The 21,304-nt window shown below is 47.1% G+C and overlaps 1 protein-coding gene across 1 annotated transcript in view; it reads left to right on the top strand.

Annotated features, from left to right (window-relative positions):
- The first annotated feature begins 19,271 nt into the window (after window positions 1–19,271).
- HABP2 (hyaluronan binding protein 2) overlaps window positions 19,272–21,304 on the top strand; it is a 34,373-nt gene continuing 32,340 nt past the window's right edge. The window contains exon 1 of the mRNA XM_039237658.1: window positions 19,272–19,325. The gene's annotated coding sequence lies outside the window, so the exon portion shown is untranslated. The remainder of the gene's footprint in view (window positions 19,326–21,304) is intronic.

Genomic DNA, 21,304 nt, shown 5'->3' on the forward strand with positions numbered 1-21,304 from the left:
ACAATTTTGCCCCACCCTGGGGACATCTGGCAAAGTCTAGGGACATCTGCGGTCATCACAAATGGTGTGTGGCGGGGAGCAGTGTGCCCCTGGCATCTAGAGTGTAGAGAGCAGTGATAATGCTAACCATCCACAAATGCACAGGTCAGTCTGCCTCCCCACCAGCAAAGAAGTGCCTGACCTCAAATGTCAATGGTGCCAAGGCTGAGAAAGATAGGTGTAGACCCAAGCATGGGCAGGGACTCACACGGAATATCCAAGTCCCTGGAGCCCTGAACTTCCCCATAGTAAACATCTCCACACTACTGTTGCGATTTCCTTCTCTGCTCCAAGAACCGCTTAATTCGGACACATTCCAGGACACTTCCTGCTGCTTGGCGCCTGCTGTGTGTCTAACCTCAGGATGATGAATTTTCTGTGCTCAGGGCCATCCGTATGTGTACACAGCCCTGACGTTTTGTGTGCATCCTGCGTCCTGAAGGGTAATTTATCAGGCCTAATCCCTGTCTGGGGTAATGGTACGTCCTCCCTGTAGAAAAGCCAGGAAAGAGGCTCTGCCCCATTATTATTTCATTCGGACACCCGGGTATTCCAGGAGTCTCTGAGTAGATATCAAGTGCTCCTCGGATGATTTAGACAAGACAGCCAGGAGCCTCGTTCCTCCCGGAACTCAAAACAAATATGCACAGATTTCCATTCGTGCATCTTAGGCTCCCTTATTACTATGTTCCTTCTTTTCAGTTCAAGCCTGGTTTATTTTTCCGCATCAGGAGAAGACACAAACATTTTAAAGAAAGCGTCGGACATGTACTGCTTTCTCCACAATGTGAGTAATAGATCCAAAAGTTAAATGTCAGCAGCAAAGATTTCTAACCTCAAAATCTGTGCCTAGATCTAGTTTCCCTCTGAAATCAGCATTGATGGAGGCTGCTAAGGCAAGTTAGCGTTTCATAAATTCTCTTTCCTCCTTTGGCCCCGCCTGTCTAAGGATGCAGAGTGAGGGGAGAGGCATGAAATTATCAAGAGACTCCCAGCCTCTACTTCCCTCAAGGATACTCAGCACTCCCTCAATCATCTGGCTTTGCCCTTAATTCCCACCCTGCTTCTCATGTTCAGGGTCAGCTCTAACATACCTTGGGTGGTAGGTTTTAAGGTCACTGGATTCTCACTCCCTAACTCATGAAAGTAAAGTGTTCTTTGCGTGTTCATTTCAATTCAGAGATGCCTTCTTCTGGGTCCTTCTCTTTCCTATCTTAATGCATGGAGCTTCCAATCGATTTGAGTTGGGATGGAGTTATGGAGCTCCCTTCTTCTAATACTTCAAAGGGCTCCTGCCTTGCACAAGGTCACTCAGCTCATGGCCTCACTGATCACCCCAGGCAGCAGCTGGACCAGAAACAGACCACTGGAGAGCTGTGGACTCAAAACCCTGGGTTCTATCCTAACAGCACACCTCAGGAATCGAGATCTTTGGGTAAGTCATTTCCCCGTTCTGAACCTCAATCTCCTCATCTGCAAATGGGGTCACTGCACTTACCTCTGTGTTGTGATCAGCAGAAAGTGAAACAATGCATATCAAAGCAGTTTTCAAACAGCAAGGGGCGACTTTAATGTTATGATTCTATTCTAATAGAGTAGCCCCCTTGTTCACAGGGGATATGGTCCAAGGCTCCCAGTAGATGCCAGAGCCGTAGATAGTACGTATGTACATACATACATACAAACATACAAACGTACAGACACATACATACCTATGAGGAAATTTATGATAAATTAGGCACAGTAAGAGATGAACACCAATAGTAATAAAATAGAACAATTATAACAGTGTACTGTAATAGAAGTTATGTGAATGTGCTCTGCTCTTTCTCTCTCTCTTGAAATATCGTGTTGCCTGTATTCACCCTTCTCCTCATGATGATGTGAGATGACAAAATGACTATGCGATGAGACGCAGCGAAGTGAATGGCCCAGGCACCGTGACATAGTGTGAAGCTACTATTGACCTTCTAATGATCCATCAGAAGGAGGATCATTTCCTGCTGGACTAGGGTTGACCACAGGTAACAAACTGCAGAAAGGTGATCCGCAGACAAGGGGAGACTATTCACGCCATTTTGCTGTAAGTGATGGAATGAGAAGCCATTAGCTGTCATGGTGATTGTTACCATTTTAGCTGAGTGGGTAAAGGGAGAAAGGAGGGGACTACATCGGGCGTGTTCACGTTTCCACATTTGAACATCCTGATGGCCAGCCTTTCTGCAGGAGGAAACCAGCTGATAATATAAGACCACAGGAGGACCCCCCCCTTCCCCCTTTCTCTCGATGTCCAGCAATGCGGTCACGGAAGAAAGTTCACACAGTAAGTTTTGAAGTCATTTCTGTCTGGCTCATCAATAGTTGCCTTATAAGAACTATTCCGTGCCTAAGAAGCATTGTAAGCCTTTTTAAGCTCCAAAGATTAGGACGAAGCAGGGAGGGGGTTGGGAGGAGGGCAGATAAACAACAGACTGGAGAGGATTCTCCATATAGAGAAGTGGATTCTGGACTTTGGTTAGCTTAATCCCCAAATTGAAAGCGGCCCTGAACACCGTTCTGAAAAAGGAGAGCCCAGATAAGAGAAAGCCCCTCTGCAAAGCCCCTACATTGAGCTGTTTGTGGAAATGAGGATTGTGTCCTTTCCCTGCAGCCAAAGGACAGAAAGACAAGCCCTCCAAGGACAAATAGAGGGTGAGAGTTTCCTTAGGACAGTCCAGGGAGGCAGGAGACGGAGGGGCACAGGAGCAGTGGCCCAATGGGTGATGCTCACGTGTTCTGTCCAACCACCAATGTGTCTTTCCTTCCCAGCCTGGGGACCACCAGCCTACCTGTTTCCACACCATTTAAAGCATGAGTGTTGGGTTCTTCAAAGACTGTGAAGCAAGACAGGCCAGGTTTGCTTCCAGTCCATTTGCAAAGGACCTTGCTACACACACAAGAAAGCCAACCCCTTTCTTGTGGCAAACTTGGTTTCCAAGCCTTGAAGGCTGAGGATTGCCATCAGAGAGGCTGATGGGACGTGGGATCTGAAGGTGGGTCCCAACACGATCAATATGGCCTGCCTGGAATTGGTGGGTCTTCCAAGAGAGCCGAGAGCTTCCAGGAGGACAAGGCTCCTTTGGAGGTGTCGGTGACTTAAAACAAGTCACACGAGTTTGTAATCACACCTATGAAGACTGAACTACAGCATCTCCATGTGGGACCCTGCAAGCCCCAGCTGTCAGGGACAGGAATGTGACAAACCCAGAGCAAAGCAAGACCCTGCAGAGTGGAGCTGGCAGGGAGAGGGCCTCCAAGGGCCGTGGGAGTGGCTGGACCAGTTTTGTTAAGAATCAAGAAAGAAGGGGGGCGCCTGGGTGGCTCAGTCGGTTGGGCGTCCGACTTTGGCTCAGGTCATGATCTCACAGTTTGTGGGTTCGAGCCCTGCATCGGGCTCTGTGCTGACAGCTCAGAGCCTGGAGGCTGTTTCGGATTCTGTGTCTCCCTCTCTCTCTGACCCTCCCCTGCTCACACTGTCTCTCTCTCTCAGAAATAAATAAAACATAAAAAAAAAAAGAATCAAGAAAGAAGAAGAAGAGATTAATAGAAGGACATGAGATGACTGCTGGCTAGAGGAAGAATGGCAGTTTTCCTGGGTGCTTCTAAGGCCAGTAGATTTCAGACCAATCCAGGAGCCCAGCATGGACACCAGGTAAGGGGGGTGGGGTCTGCAGGTCTTGGTGGGTCCGAAGGAAGGTGACATCTGGTAGCACCACCTCAGAGGTCACATGGGGGAATCCTACCCCCAAGAAGCTGCCAGCTTCCTATCCTCACCCCTTCAGGCTCTCTGGGAACCTCGGCGACAAACCAGTTTTCAAGTGCTCAATGACTCAGTTCACGGTCGGTCACGTGGGCTTCTCTGTAACTACCTTTCTCCACCCACAGTCATGTGGGGAGGAAGGGTGTTGCGCTTTCATGCCTTTCCAGGACCTGAGATATTCCCAGGAGCACAGCAAGTGGGCAGGATGGGGAGAATCTGCTAGAAGATGCATGAGGCTTGCCTGGGGAATCTGGAGAGAGGTGCAATGATGGAGAGTTACACAGTTTCCCGGGTTCTATGCGGCACCCAACATATTCCTTTTCCCTGTTGCAATTTTACCTGCCTTTACCTTTTGGGGGAAAAAAATAAAATGAATGACTATTTTAGGAAATATAAAATATTTCAAAATATTTCTCAAAACCACTGAAATATACTCTACGTTTTTAAAATTATATCAAAGTCATATGTACTCATGATTTTAAAAAATAATACTATTCAATGGTGCTTAATGAAAAACAACCCTCCTTGTCAAGCCTAGAGGGAACTTCTTAATTTTTTAAATTGTCTCTATTTTTATTTCTTCTGGTGATTCCCTCCACATCTCCAAATATTCTGCTTTGATTACCACTTCTTGCTTTATTGATGGTGCACTTGATCTACCAACATTCTACTTGGATAGATGAGGATTTAGCTCGCTCAAGCTCACCCACCTCTTATCCCTCCTTCTTCCTAACAGAACTAAAGCACAATCTGACTTCCTCTGTTGGTCACCTTTGTCTACATAATGTACGCATATGTGTGATTTTAAAATACATGCAATTTACATACACACATGTTTATGCATGGATGGACTGTAGTGTCTTTCTTTCCTGTCTTTCATCATTTCTGTTACCATGTATTCATCTACACAACCTCAAAATAGTTGAAAACCTTCGATTGGATGAGTGGAGTTATGCTGCACGTTTTCGTTGCTGTCCCCTAGATAAGCGAAAAGAAGGAGAGAATGAAATAGATGAAGGGCCGGTGTCCCCAGCCCCGGAAACTGGCGCAGACAAAATGAAGGGTTCAAGGTTTGCCCCACTTTTGCCCACATGCACATCTGCCAGTGGACAGTCAAATACCAAGAGAAAGAATGGAAGCAGAAAACTCTGGAAGCAGCACAGGCTGCTGCTTCTTGCCTGCATGGACTCCACCCCCACAATCTTCCGTCTCCACCAGCCAGCTCCCAGCCTTTTCCTACCCACTCCAGGAGCAGTCAGTCACCCTCAGGTATAGTCACCCCTGGAACAGTCACCCTCAGGAATAATCACCCCCAGAAACAGTCACACACACACACACACACACACACACACACACACACACACACACGGAACAATTACCACTCTTCTTGCAGCAGTTCCAACCTCTGCTTCCTGTTTCCTGTCCTTCTTCAGCCACTCAGGGATTCATCAGATATTCACTGAGCAACAAGCCTGTGCTTAGACACTGAGAACACAGCCATGTACAAGACAGACAAGGTCCCTGAGCTCTGGGAAACGGCTTAAGTGGCCTTTGAAAGGAAAAGCCAATAAATAAATTAACTACACATTGTGGATGTTCCCTACAGGGTGTCAAGATAGAAAGTAATAGATATTCCCTTCTTTGAAAAGAAATGCCACTAAGCATTTAAGCTGAGACCACAGAAGACAAAGGAGCCAGGCGTGCAAAGAGAGGCCTGAAGGAAGGTTCAGAAAAGGAAAGTGAATGTGCAAAGGCCCTGTGGCAGTGATGGGGAACAGGATGTCTTTAAGGAACTGAGAGTAGACTCTTCAGCTGCAGCGTGGCAGGCAAGGAAGAGAATGGTCCAAAGTGAGGGTTCCAGAAAGCAAGGGCCAGACTTCTCAGGCCTGGTTGACCAAGTAAGGAATTTGGATACTAGTTCAAGTGCAAAAGGAAGGCACTCAAAGATTTTGGTGGGAAAGAGACATGATCTTATTTTTGTGTTTTACGATGTCCTTTGTGGAGAATAGGCTGAAAACATGGAGATCCTTCTGTCCTAAGTAGAGGTATGGACACCCCATCTTTCTTGGGGAAAGGGGTCCATCTTCTTTCTAGATGGTACCATTTGTGGCCACCGCGTGGTTCAGGGATCTGGGACAAAGGAGAGTGCTTAACAGAAAAGCTGTTCAAACCAAGGTGCCTGCTTGGCCACATTTAACATCACAAACAACAAAAGGTGCAGAGGCCCCGCGTGTCATCACCCCGGGTGAATGGAGTCCGGCTGGGCGAGAGAAACTGCAGAGTGACAGCACTCTTCTCCGGATTTCAGACTGGGAACCTGAAGACTGGCATTACAGCCAGATGCGTTTCAGTCCTCTATTAACATTTTTTTTTTTTTTTTTTTTTTTTTTATCACCTGAACTCTTTCCCGGGCTCCCTGGCTCCACAGCAGGGGTCCCCATGTGATTTCTGCAGGGATCCACCCCCACTTTCAGGGACTGGGTTTGAGGCCCAGCCCTTCCACTTTCAAAGCCTTCTCCCTGGTCATCAGAGACTATCTTGTTGGGGCTGGGCTCTGTGAAATCCTGGCTCTCTCTTCCTGCCCCGCCCCCTCTCTCTTCCCCTCCCTTCCTTCCACCCCTCCGCTTTTTCCTGTCCTTTATATCGAGTTATCTGTTCAGAGCAAAGCCATCTCCCGGAACTGCGTGGATGGGATTTTGCCTCCCATCAAAGCCGAAGAACCTTTCTCCAGCTGGTGGTATCTGTCAAAACTTGAACTGCGACAGCATTTTGAAGCCACGCTTCGCTCCTTGGAGCTGTAGGGGGAAGAAGAGTCACTTGTGAAGGCCCAGCGTGGGCTGGTATCAGCCCATGGGGCCTGGTGGGTCCTGGGCAGCTGATTAAAGCAAAGCTTGAGCCAGCCCCTGTTCTGGAAGGCACTTGCCTTGGTGAGCGAGGGCTCTAGGGCCTGACGGTCTCGGTCCACATTCTGGTTACATCGTTGACTAGCAGTTGGATGGACGGCAGGCTGATTAACTTCGTCCAGTCATTTCTCATCTGCTAGAGGCCACCCACATTCTTGGCACATGGCCCTCTTCCCTCATGCTCAAAGTCTGGTCTCTCTCACACTTGGAATGTCTCCTTCTTTTTCTTCTGTTTCCTCCTTTGACCCAGCCAGGAGAAGTTGTCTGCTTTTCAGGGCTCATTTCTTTAAGAAATTGGCTCACTCAGATAATCCAAGATGATCTTTTAATTTCAAGATTCATACACTTACTCACATCTGCCAAGTCCATTTTGCCATATTAATGGGTTCCAGGTACCAGGGAATTTGGGCATGGGTATTTTGGGGGCCATTATTCTTTGTATTCTATTCTATTCTATTCTATTCTATTCTATTCTATTCTATTCACATTCCTATAGAAACTCAATTCAAGTTTTATACCTTCTAAAAAGTTCTGCTCAGGGGCACCTGGTTGACTCAGTCAGTTAAACATCCAACTTTGGCTAGGTCGTGATATCAAGATTTGTGGGTTCAAGCCCTGCATCAGGCTCTCTGTTGTCAGCTCAAAGCCTGCTTGGGATCCTCTCTCTCTGCCCCTCCCCCACTCGTGTGCGCTCTCTCTCTCTCTCTCTCTCTCTCTCTCTCTCTCCCTCAAAACTAAATAAACATTTAAAAATAAATTAATTAAAAATCCTGCTCAATCATCTCTCTTCTAAGCTACTGAGCTGTGTGACATTAAGAAAGTCACTTGATCTCTCTGTTTCTCATTTCCATCTGGTACAGTCATGTGTAGGTGAACACTTAACAGCTGGATCTCCAGGGTGGGGGGCACTGATCTGTAGCATTAATATAAATATTTCCACATGGTTGATTTCAAGCTACCAATGTGATGCCACCAAATGTGGACTGGAGAAGAGATATTACAATCAGTAACAGTACGGGCCAGCTCTAGCACTGTGTGAGTGAAAAAAAGGAATTGTACATCCATGTAAAACAAGTAATTGACTAGTTGATCCAGATATCACTGGTGAATCAGTGATTCCTCAAAATCTTGGTAACTCTGTATGTGTCTGTCTCCAGGGCTGGTGTAGATGTTGGAAAGATACCTGTGTGAAGAACATATCAGAGAACTGATTTCGTGAGAAAGGCTGGAAGAAATTCTATCTAGAAAAAGATGTGAAGGCCTCTGTGGTCTGCTGGCCTCTATGTGAACACCAAGTCCCAAATCCAACCACAAAATGGGCTTGGCTTTAAGAAAATATATGATTTTTTTCTAGAAATCCATTCAGATGTATAACGGTTTTATTGTGATTTCCCTGGGTACATGTCAGCAAGGGGAGGAGTCAAGTGAAGAATGCCAGCCTCATAAAGAACCAGTAAGATGTTATAGGAGCCCCTGGGTGGCTCAGTCGGTTGGGCACCTAACTTCTGCTCAGTTCATAATCTCACGATCCATGGGTTTGAGCCCCGCATCGGGCTCGGAGCTGTCAGCACAGCTCACTGGAGCCTGCTTCAGATTCTGTGTCTCCCTCTCCCACTGCCCCTCCCCCCACTCATGCTCTGTCTGTTTCTCCCTCAAAAATAAACATTAAAAAAATTTTTTAAGAAAAAAAAAGAACCATTAGAATGTTATATAAAGCCCACTAATAATCTTGCAATATAATATGTGCATTTCTCTGTGTTGATTGAATTTCTTGCTTTTCAGGCAGCCCAGGAAAGTCACAGCTACATTTATTAAGTATTTGCTGCACGCAAGGTACTGTGCAAAGATTATTATTCACGTGACCTAGTTCAGTCAGCCTTCTTGCTCCCAGCTGATTGGGTAACTGACCAGTCCCAGATCAGTGGGCTAGGAAATGGAGGCACTGGATCCAAACCCTGAACTCCCTAGCTCCCCCAGTCCTAAATGTGGACGCCGGCCCACAGGATAGGCTCACAGCAAAGGCCTGCGTGGGAGCCAGTGAGAGGGGGCAGCCAGAGTCAGAACTGTCAGGAACATGAATATTGACAGGGGAGGGTGCCTGTTTCTGAAAGAAGCGGTTCCCACAAGACCCCTGACAAATGCTCCCCTTATGTATTTGCTGCTAAGGACGCTTCTATCACTGGGCTGCAAGGATAGAGGTCAAGGATAACATATGAATAGGCTCAGACTAGATTTGGGGACCGACCATCTCCAGGGGGCCCCACTCTGTGTCTAAGCCTGCCTTCATCCCGCTTCCCCTTCCTTCCCCCTTCTGCGATCCCCGTGATCTCACGTACCCGCAAGGTGACAGTACTCATCCATTCCATTCAGCAAACAATTAGTGAGCCTGACTGTGTGCCACAAGCTGAATGCCCAGGGATAAGAGAAACACAGTCTCAGCCTCCAAGTGTCCCCGGGTGTGACTCGTCAAGGTGTTAGGGTCGTAAATGCACACAATGCCACAGGAGTCCTCAGGGTAGATAGAAGACTCCAGCTTCCAGAGGGAGAAAAAATGTCATTGAGAATTTGAGCTGAGTCTTAAAAGAGAAAAGGGTGGAGTACTCCAGATGCCAGAAGTGGGAGAGGACTTTTCCGGCCCGGGAACCAGAAGTGTAAGTAAATGAAGGCATCAGACCGGCATGTGGCTGGAGCTTCTGGTGAGTGTTTAAGTCATATGTCTGCGGGGATAGGGGCGGGGTGGGGGGGTGGGAGGGGAGATAAAGCCGGTGGGGGGGAGGGGCAAGTAAAGTCCCCAGGGGCCAGAGCTTCTATGTCATGCTAATCAATCTGGACTTTGTCCTGTAGGCAATGAGTCACCTCTGATGAGTTTCAAGCAGATCAGTGACACAACCAGATTGACATTTTAGGAGACGGCTGGTCTGGCGTGGTCAAGGTTGGGTTTCAGGGGAGAGCTTAGAAGCTGGAAGTCACTTCAGAGGTCCAGGTGGGGATGTTGGGGACACGAGCCATACTGCGGCGGTGCTGGCGGGGTTGAGAGGGCAGCCATGAGAGACACACACACAGACTGAGGTCGCCTGCATCCTTTGCAGGGACCCCTGCCCAGAGCCGAGGGCGGGGCTGCGGAGAGCTGGACCAGGTAGCTGGGAGAAGCACGTGCTGCGGACATCGGCAGGTCAGAGGAGGAAATGAACTCTGGAGAGAGGAGGTTCTTCAAGACAAAATCACCTGTCTCCAGGTCAGCTGAGAAGCTCGGCCGGTACAGAAGTGGCTGCTATGGGCAAGGCCCAGTGACAGCACCCGGATCAGTATTTTACAGTTCGGGGAAGGAGGGAGATCAGCAGGGGGAAGAGAAAAACCGAGTCTTATGTTTGGGAGGCAGTTATGACTATGAAGCATTCCAGCCCTTCATCACCACATCGGCAAAATCGGCAGAATGAACCACATCCTCCGGTCGAAAAAACAAGCTCTGGAGAAGTTGCTGATTTGCCCAGAGGACCAAAATGACACAAGAGGGCGCTAGAGCTAGACCCCATTTCGCTTCTGGCCACAGGGTCCAGGCTTCCTCTTATATTGTACCGCTCCTGTGGTCTGTTCCATGTGATCTAACACTTGGCCAGTTTCTAACTATACGATAGGGTAGTGATGGCCTCACATTTGAGGTCTGTGCTACACGGCAGGGGCTGTTCTAAACACTTTCTATGCTGTGAACTGATCTAAGCCAAGCTGTCCATTCCACAGCTGTCAGGCTTTGGGGGAAACAAAAGGAATCTGCTAATTAGAGGGGGATGGGAGCTACATGGCTTCCTCTCCCAACGGGCTAACTGATGGCATTATAATAAAAGCGGTTCTGCCGCACGTAACAAAGAGGCATAAAATTACCCACGCGTGGGTCCTTATAAGTCTCAGCTGCTTTGGCAGGCACTCTGACACCACTTCGCAGGGAAGAGTCACTTTGCAATTGTAGGTCAGCTGGCCTTTGGGCTGGACCAGGAATCAGAGGCAAGAGCAAAAGGATATCTAGACCTAGAATTTTTCTCCGTAGGGTTGGGCAGCCGGCTTCACCAGATTCTTTTATTTTGTGTAGCCGGGCCAAGATGCCTACTCGATCATTTCAGTCTACCTGCTGTCTCAAATATTGTTCACTTCACCCACAAAATTTAGTTTTTAACATCCTTTATACTAATGAATAGGGCCCTCGCTGCAGCTTTAGATAGTAATATTTGAAGCCTCTACGATAGACACTCTGGAAGGCGGGTCATTTAACAAAGCTTGCAGAGCATTCACTACAGCCGGGAACAGTTCCAAGCACTTTGAACTTTACACATCACAACCCACCTAATTGTAATAACAACCCTATGAGGTACATGTTAATGCTGCTCTCGTGTCCCAAATGAGGAAACTGAGTCATAGAGAAATTAAAGGATGCTTCCCCAGATGGGGGGTGAGAGCCTTGAAAGCAGTGACTGTGGGCGTGATCCATCCTCCAATCTCTATATTCAGAAGGACACAAGAAATACATGTTGGTGAGAGATAATAATTACCAATATGGCAACAGGTTTCACTGAATGGAATGAGGTTGGAGTATGTGGGTAGGTATAAGTGTTAGCTGGGTTATCTCGTAATGACCAATGGGACCCGCTTGGCACCTATCATTCTTCCAATACACCTTCCTTTGACTTCCATGCATCCTGTATAGCTTAGAGTTGGCCTCAGCAAGGACCTGGTTTGATAGCTACTGATTTGCCTATTTGGGTTTCGTTTGACAGAGATAGAAGTCCCAACTCATGAAAATAAATGCCTTAGTATGCGCACTTAACGAGTTCTTCCAAAATAAATGAAAGAATACATGATTCAGGAAGACAAATCACATATTTCTGTGTGTGTGTATGTGTGTTGTTTCCATTTCTACCTCCTTCACGTGTATCATCATATTTAATTCACCCGAAAATTGGGGTGCCTGGGTGGCTCGGTCGGTTAAGTGTCTGACTTCTGCTCAGGTCGTGATCTTATGGTTTGTGGTTTTGAGCCCCGCATCGAGCTCTGTGCTAACAGCTAGCTCAGAGCGTGGAGCCTGTTTGTCTTGCTCTCTCTCTGACCCTCCCCTCTTCACGCTGTCTCTCTCTCTCTTTCAGAAATAAATAAAACATAAAAAAATTTTAATTCACCCCAAAATTATTTGAGATAGGCTTGGAGAGATTAAGAAATTTGCTTAATTGAGGCATCTGGGTGGCTCACTCAGTTAAGCATCTGACTTCGGCTCAGGTCTTGATCTAGGGGTTCATGAGTTTGAGCCCTGCATCGGGCTCTGTGCTGACAGCTCAGAGCCTAGAACCTGCTTCAGATTCTGTCTCCCTTTCTCTCTGTCCCTCCCCTGCTCATACCCTCTCTCTCTCTCAAAAATAAATAAAATTTAAAAATAATTTTTTTAATTTGCTCAAGATCACACGGCAAGCAAATGGCTTTGCCACTGGCTCTAATGCCAACCCAGGCTCTTGCCACCACAGCACAGGGCTCGTAAGCACATGTGCTTAGGAAAGATGTCAATGTCAGGCCATGTCTAGAAGAAGTACATTTCAGAGGGGTGCTCAGAGGTCTGTGTCCCCTAAACGGGAAAAGGCTTCTGGAAATAGCATGCTCTATTCAGAAAGCCGACGAGTCCAGACAGAAAGAAACACCCAAACCTCAAGATCCCTCCCCTCTTTCAGGTTTCCTATACGCTGAAGTGGGGGTGGAGGGCTTCCCAACATACAAAACGTATGCAGAATTTTATTCAAAAATGTTTAATAAATCAAAGGTGCACTTAGAACAAGAAGCATCACGTCGCCCACGTGATAGCTCTTTGTGAGGCTGAAGATCCAAGGGGCAGACTTGTGTTTCTGCAGAACTGATTGATGGGATGGGAGAGATTGGGGAAAAAAAATACACTCTCTGCCATAGACAACCACCGAACAGAGGAAATTTAAAATATGAGAGGGAAGATTGAAGCCCCACTGAAAGATTAAAGAAAGGAAAGAACTACAAATGGGCAGATCAATTATCGTGTGAAGATCCTGAGGTGTTTAATTCATCTTGGGCCGCACCGCACTTGGAAGTCACACAGTTGTGCTGCACGTTTGGTTCTTGTATCTTTCCAGACTTCATAGATCACAAGGGCCCAAACCACCAATGGCCAAAGGGCAGGGTTCATTTGGGCAAGAGATGGCCGGCGTGTCAGTGGAATTCCCCATCACGTTTACCCACCTCCAGCCTGTGCTCATCAGGACGTAAGGTTGTTTTTTGTTTTTCAAATCAAAATTGACTGGAATTGACCATATGGGGGAGGGAACCTTTATTTTTCCTACAAAACTGACTTAAGTATAATGAAAATCATGCCAAATGATCAGGGTTTACCTTTATCTTTGGCCAACAGGAAACTTAGCTATAAATTGGTAACTTGGCTTATTTACAGTGTGGGATTTCTGATTTCTATAATAGCAGTCTGGTTTTCTGCCTGATATTTATTGCTCCAATTAAATATCTGCAATTGTCCCACGGTCCTGGATCAGCCTGACCATGCCTGTGGCTCCAGCCATCTCGAATTAGACCAAGGATGGACTTGGGATACTCATCCCAAACTTGACTGAACCATTCAGCTTTCCTGAGTTGGATTTTCTAACTAAGCAATTTCCAATTACTAGGGGGAGTGGATGCTGTGATGTGGCATCAGATCCCTCTCCATGGACGAGGCCCTCTTTCTCTCGGCGGTCTGGTATTGGCTGATGAAGGCTGTCAGCTGATTCCTCTCAGAGAATTTCCCTTAACCAGAGTTGCCTTGACCTCACTCCCCATGCTCCTTCCATAGGGATAGCCTGTGTCCAGAAATGGGATGATCCCAGTACAAAGCCCGATCCCATGGCTCACGGCAGGACAACACTGAGAGCCACCCCAGCTCTGGAACTTTCCATGAGATGGGCCTCTGTTGTGACTGCATTGCATCCCAGCTTCTCCCTATACCTGTCCTTCTCCCCTCATTGCCCTGTGGGTATTGATCCTATGAGCACTCCCCAAAAAACTTCCTGCCCACATATCTCAACATCTCCATATGTTTCCCAGGAAACCCAGCCCAACACAACAGTGGCTGCTGCTGGAGGACAGGGTTTCCTTACTAGCCTCTGGGCACATTGCCACCCCCAATAATATATGATAGTCAGTCTGAGGACAGCATGGATATTGGCCAGGCAATGGATAACCTTTGCCTTCAGACATGTTGTTTTCTTCAATAAGTTCTTAGGTAGCTTGGAGTAAATGGCAAAACTACATTACAAGACCCCAGAGTCCATGCAGTAGAGTGGGAGGAGCTCAAACCTGGCTCTGTCTCAAGCTGGGTGACCATGGGCAATTTATTGAACCTCTCTGAGCATGGTTTTCTTTGACTACAAAATGGGTCAAATCACTTTATGGGGCAGTTCTAAAGACTATATGAGTTTAGGAGTATAAAAGCATCCATAACACAGAAGCTGCTCTGTAAATGTTGGTTTGTTTTTGTAAACACAGCACGGTGGTGGACACCCTAGTATCTCCTAGGTTAGAAAATGGGGTGGGCAGTACCAAGGAGTTTGCAGTGGATATGAACATACTGGGGAGACTTGGGGCAGTCCAGGGAAAGGTAACCCACCCGCATGCCAAGTTAACAAAGTATCTCCCCAGCTCCCTTCCCCACAAAGGAGGGTGCTCCCTGGAAGTTAATGTTCCTCGGGGAACAACCAGAAGGAAGAGCAGCACTTCCCTGAAGGACGTCCTCTCTTTCAGGTTAGGGAAGACTTTACAAATTAAAAAAAAAATTTTTTTTAAGTTTATTTATTTATTTTGAGAGAGAGAGAGAAAATGCAAGCAGGGGAAGGGCAGAAAGAGAGGGAGAGAGAGAATCCCAAGCAGCCTCCAAGCTACCAGCACAGAGCCAGATGCGGGGCTCAAACTCACCAACCCGTGAGATCATGACCTGAGCTAAAACCAAGAGTCAGACGCTCAACTGACTGAGCACCCAGGCGCCTTGGGAAGACTTTGCGGATTTAATGGAAGCCCAGCCATGTGACTCTGAGTGAGGCTCATCATGAGATCGTCACTTCCTGAAGCTGGCACCTGAACCATCTTATCTGTCCCATACAGCACTGGCAGGCGTGGTATAGGTGCCCAATAAAAACTCGCAGAGTGGAGCAGTCATCTTTAGTCCTCACGCCTCAAAAGCCCTGATGATTCTGGAGCAGGGGACATAATCTCCGAGGACGGTGGTATCACATCAGCCCAGGCCTCTCCACTGGTTTCCCGTGTGTCTTCAAGTTGTGCAGTGCTCCAGCCATATCCCGTCACGTTCCCCCAGATCAGTTTGGTGAATACTGTTTTAGTGGAACATAGCCACGCTCACTGGCATAAACATTCTCTGTGGCTGCTTCTGTGTCACAGTGGCTGCATTCAGTAGTCACGACAGGAATGGATGGCCAGAAAAAAACTAACATTTTTGTTTTCTGGTCCTTCAGGAAAAGTTTGATGACCCCTGTCCGAGAAGGAACAAATGAGATAAAGGTTCCCCCCATGAAGAGGTTCATTCCTTCCCTGGGCTGGAGACTAGACTCACTGAACACAGGACACTTTTATCTCAGAGGGTCTGGGGGCTCAGCAAGTTCCATCCCATAAAAAGACTTGACTAATATCAAAGCCAGCTCACTCTGCAAAGTCTACTCTCTGCTAGTCACCACACTACACACCTTCCTTCTGTGCTCTCACGTGCACCTCTCAGTAATGCCATGAAGTGGGAACTATATTGTCCCTACTTTCCAGATGAGAAAACTGAGGCCAAGAGAGAGTAAATGACTGGCCCAAAGTCCCACAACGGGGCTATGTTGGCAGAGTGGGGGCTCTCCCAGGTCTGTTTTGAGCCCCAGCTGCTGTTCGTTCATAGGTACTCCTCTATGCTGCCCTCCAGTGCTGAAGGCCAAGCCGGAACAAGACTGTTGTTACTCAAATACAAATAAGCATGGAACACATTGGTTCAGGCCCAACCGGTGGTTGCTGTATAAAAACAATCCCTAACCAGTACATCAAAGAGTGGGTCTCTGGCAAAGGCATTGCAGAGAAGACTTTTCTTAGGGTGGTGGAATCAGCCCACAGAGAACCAGAGTCCCAAGCCCCCACCCTCCACCCCAAGGCAGGATAGGGGCTCTCTCCAGTGGAATGTAACCCAACGCGTGAGAAAATGGCACCCAGAACTCGGACAGAATAGATTGACCTGATAGCATCAGATACCTACACCGGATGAGGGCTAAAGGCTCTGTGTTTGAATAAAAAAAAACAAAAAAACAGAGATCCTAGGGAGGGAGGTCTGTTCCAACTCCCCAGATAAAGACATATTACATGATAAGCTAACCCTTTTGTCTTCCCAAATTAAAAGGACTACACATCTTTTAGAGAATTCTCTCCTTTAGGGCCATGTGCAGAAATTTATTCAAGTCCACATTGTTGTGATAACAGAGCCTTGGGGAAATAAGAGACAATCTGTGGGAGGCTTGCAGTGATTACACAAAGAGCAAAACTGTTCTCATTTTTGCTTGAGATAAAGGGACGATTACGTGCCAGGGAAATTAATCCCTATTAAAGAGATGAACCACAAGTGTGCTGAGGTCACTTCCTGTTCACACGGGAAGGGAATCTTCCGGTTTTCTGAGACTCTTTCCACGAAGTCAGAGTGAGCCACATAAGGCTGTAGAGGGGAGAAGAGACACCTGAGTCATAGCGGTGATTTAGCGATTTGACTTGCCTAAAAATGTCTGTTTCTACCTATGACCAGCTGTGCTGGTGCTGCAAGGTCTCCGGCTTAAACTTGGAAACCAGCAAACTTCTTGGAGCTCTGCCTCTTTGGCCCTTGCTCTGTGGTCAGATAGCCATCAGTGGTGTCCTCATCGCCACACACGGTGACCCGCCCGGCAAACAGCCCCGCCTGCACCACCTCCCGGTCCACGGAAACCTCCCACCACAAGGATTTTTGGTCCAACACAGTGTTTCATTCTTTTTCACACTCACTTATCACCAACTAAAAACGAACTTACACAACGTGTGGCCCTTGAGAGCAAAGTTCGCGTCTGCCTGCTCCGTCCCTACATTGCCAATGCCAGGCTCACGGCAGGCGGTCACTGGTGCATATTCGGTGGATATTAATGTAGTCTTCATGAACAAGTTGAAGTGTGCTTAACGTTTCCCAAGTACTTTAGTTTCTCACATTGAGTTGGTTATGCTATTTTAGGTGTCCTGGTTACAAAGTATCCAACTGTCACTTTAGGGTCGCCTGGGTGGCTCAGTCAGGTAAGCGTCTGCTTCAGCTCAGGTCATGATCTCATGGTTCATAGATTTTTGCCCCGTGTTTGTGGCCTCCTGCCCTGTGTCGGGAATCCAGCTGGGCTAACAGTGAGGAGCCTGGGGCCTGCTTCGGATTCTGTGTCTCCCTCTCTCTCTCTGGCTCTCCTCTGTTCTCACTCTGTCTCACTCTCTCTCTCAAAAATAAATAAACATTAAAATTGTTTAATAAATAAATAATAATAGGGGCGCCTGGGTGGCTTAGTCGGTTAAGCGTCCGACTTTCGCTTAGGTCATGATCTCGCAGTGGGTGGGTTTGAGCCCCACGTCGGGCTCTGTGCTGACTGCCAGCTCAGAGCCTGGAGCCTGCTTCAGTCTGTGACTCCCTCTCTCTCTGACCCTCCCCTGCTCACGCTGTCTCTTTCTCTCTCTCTCTCCTAGAAATAAATAAAACATTAAAAAAAAATAAAATAAAAAAATAAAAATTGTTTAATAAATTAATAATAATAAAGTAATAAAGTATTCAACTGTCACTTTCATAAAGTGGTTATTCATTTAAGCTATATGAACACCTACCTTGGGCCAAGCAAGTGCCGGGCATCTATCTACACCAGTAATTCAATGGCCAGCAAAATAGAATGCCTGCCCTCAAGAGCTTGCAATCTGGTGGGAATAGTGGGGACCAAAGATTAATGAAATAGCAATACAGGCACACAGTTACAACCTTGGTTAGCACTACGAAGGAAAAACACATGCAGGCCTTTGGTGAAAGTCATGTCTGTGCTGAGACCAGAAAGATGCATTGACTAGGTGAGTTAACTAAGTGAACTTGCTAAAGGGTGATTAGGGTTGGAGTTAAGAACAAAGTTCAGGTGGGAGGAAAGATTAGGGGAAGAAGAGAACGGGCTTAGAGAACTTTCCGGAAAAAGAGACTAGTGTGTACCTGTGTCATAGAGGTCAGGTGGATATTGACAGGAGTGAGTTGTTGGCTGCCTAAAATAGGTGGAGTCCAAACAAGTAGAGAAAAGAAGACAAATTTGGGGTTATTTAGGAGGTCAAATGGCAGGACTTGGTTTGTCCTTCAAGGACATCAATCTGGTGGCTGAGGCATTGACTTTGGCCTTCTGGGCTGCTACTTGTGGGACCCTTTGCGGCTGGCAACCGGGCTTCCAAAGGTGGAAGCAGCCACTGAGCGCGTGTGCCAAATAGGTCACGGCCGATGGGAGAGCAGGAGCCGCAGGTGAGCACCTGCCTCACCTGATAGCAAGGTTTCAGAACCTGGACTCAGGACCCATGCAGGAGGATTCCTGGAGCCCTTCCATAGCTTACTGTGGGCAGTCAGGTGATTATAAGAGCTCAAGATGATGCTTATTAAAGAAATCAATTGGGTTCCTGAGAACCCCGCCTACTAGGTGATGTTGCTTTAAACAACCTTACCTGTAACCAGAGTAGCTAAATACAGAACACAGGGAAAGTTGGCCCCCGATATGAGCACCATGGTTTCTTCACCCTCATGATCAAAGAAAGACTCCAAGGAAAGAGAAAAAAATAATTAAAAAGTAAAAAACCTTATGTAATGAGATTTAAAAGAAAACTTTTGAAGCCAACAAGCAACCATGGGCAATGCTTCAAAGAGCCCGGAATCAATGTTTGTCAATAGCAGTTTTGCATCCTCTATCTTTCGTGAATAGAAAGTGCGATGTTGTTTGGAGCCCATCCATGCCTTAATTCTGTTGAGAGATGTGATGAATCAGAACTCCGTTAACATTCTGTCTGAATCAGCAATGGCAAAGGCCTGTGGCAGAAGCCTTACCCGATCCGGGCTTTCATCCTGTGACTGGGATGGCAGTTAACTATCGGACCTTCCGCACTGAACCCTCGGCAGCCCCCGGGGTGCACCCACGTGCTGGGGCTCTTTAACTCTGCCGCTTTCTTTGGAGACTTTCTCTCCCAGAAAAGAAACCACCCCATGACTCAGCCCAGCTCCAAAGTTACCATTTGTTTAACCAAGATAGTTGGCTTGCAAAACATTAAACATTAAACAGTATTTGATGCCTAGTTAATAATTGGCATCCTCTTCATTTGTTCCTGAATCCTTGGAGAGTGACGCTTCTCCCCAATCCCCCCGCAAAAGGCATAGACAACAAAAGAAATTGTGTGTCGAGCCGAACAAGAGTCCTTAAACTGCATATACGCCCGCCAGAATGTCTCGTCTCCATTTACTGCTGTTAACGGTTCTGGCGGGAAAAACAGCCATCGCGGTAAGTGTTCTTTTCAAATGTCCATAGTTGAGACGCGGAGGTTATTAGGCGGACCAAACAAAGCACCTGGGCCAGGAGTGACTAGAAACTTGGGTTGTAAAAGGCTGGTGGTGGTGTCAATTTGAACACATCCTGATTGTAAGAGTGAATGCAGGCTTGTCATGTTGGTGGCTGCTGAGAAGCTGATTGCATGAAGCCATGCAAGTGACTTGAGCCCTCAAAGGAGAGTCTCCGTGAGCACCTTGCAACTAAGGGGACCAGGGCAAGAAAATCTGCTATGACGATGGGCTCAGAGGACCCTGGGTATGGATCTCAGAGAACCTTTTGAGAAGCCATTAACAACTACAGACTCTCTTTGCACATGTTGAAAGCTGTATGGTTTTCTGGCCATTTTAGGCAACAGTAGGGTAAGAAGCCCTGTGATTCAGCTCCTGTTGAACTGGAGAATCCTGTTCATTGCATATGATTCGGGTTTCACTCAGATGGATGAGTTTTGGAGACAAGCTTTGTGGATAGCATTCTTCTCCCTTTTCACAGGACCCTAGCAGGGACAGGGAGGGTCAGCAGGGGACCAAGGGAGGTGGTGGTGAGCAGGGAAAGGAAGTGCCATCCGCCGGTCTTGCGTGGGGACCCTAGGCATTTGGAAGCAGATGGGTAGTGGCCATGTCGGCTCCTGCTGTGTGACTTTGTGGTTCCAGAGTGCCAGCTGGATCTCTGTGGCACAAGAGAGGGGCCACCGAAAGAGACAGAGCTTCCTGGAGTCCCTACCAGATATGGTTTGAGGCCTGAGCATGGGTTTTAGAGCCAACACTTTGAATCACAGCTTTGCCACATTCTAGCTATGGAATATTGGGCAAGTAACATCATCACTCTGAGTCTCAGTTTCCCCTACTGCAAACCAAGTGACAGATAATCTGTCACAGATTTGGGGAGGGCCATGGCTGATTGAATCAAGCAATGCATTGGCTTTCAATAAATATTACCTCTTTTCCCTTGAAATTTCCAGAACGAATACGACATCTCTATAAGGGGTGCCTGGGTGGCTCAGTCGGTTAAGCATCCGGCTTTGGCTCAGGTCATACATAATCTCATGGTTTGTGGGTTTGAGCCTCGCATCAGGCTTTGTGCTGACAGCTCAGAGCCTGGATCTTGCTTCAGATTCTGTCTCCCTCTGTCTTTGCCTCTCCTCTATTCGCTCACATTCTCTCTCTCTCACTCTCTCTCTCTCAAAAATAAATAAACATTAAAAAAATTTAAATCAGAGATTGCACCCCTTTTGGGGTGCAGGTAGAGAAGGATCCAGGGATAACAACTGATATAGCAGTCATAGCCTCTTTGTCTTATTAAACACCTTTGCATTTCATTTCCCATTCTATCCCATAGAGCTTTCCCTGTAGGAAGTAGATTAAATTTCAGCTTTTCTGATTAGATGCTTCAAAAACAAGAGCTTCTTCTCCCCCTTCAGTGTAAACTGTCCTCAGGCACCTTCCTTTGGCCCATATGAAGCTGTTAAGTGACTCAGCTCTGAGAGAGTTTTCTTTTACCAGTGGTGACGTGTCTATGTGTGCTGTGGCTGCAATTACAAATTTTCAAGCCCCTACATCATCTGATTGCTTGGTGGATGTCTGGGGCCAAGACCCAGCAGAAATTCTATAGGGCTAGAGGAAGAGGTGGAAATTATCAGAGGCCCACAACGGGCCCAGAAAAAGTACCAGTCGGAAAGTATTAGATTCTAAAGTTTGCAGGCAAGGAGAGAGATGATGCAGTCTGTTTGAAGTTCACAAAACGGTAATGGTCCCAAAAAAATCCCTTTTGTGCAAGCCCCAGTGAATTTTTAGGGTTAGCAATGAAATTATAAGTCAATAATGGATAAAAGAGAAAATATGAGAGATAGCCTTCAGGCAATGAGCTTAGTCAGTTCCAAAGAGAGGATTCAGGGCTTTGGAATGTTTTCTTACCCCAGATGTGTGCCAGACAGG

Source organism: Hyaena hyaena, unplaced genomic scaffold (genome assembly GCF_003009895.1).
Source record: "Hyaena hyaena isolate Hyena2069 unplaced genomic scaffold, ASM300989v1 scaffold_128, whole genome shotgun sequence".
Taxonomy (NCBI): domain Eukaryota; kingdom Metazoa; phylum Chordata; class Mammalia; order Carnivora; family Hyaenidae; genus Hyaena; species Hyaena hyaena.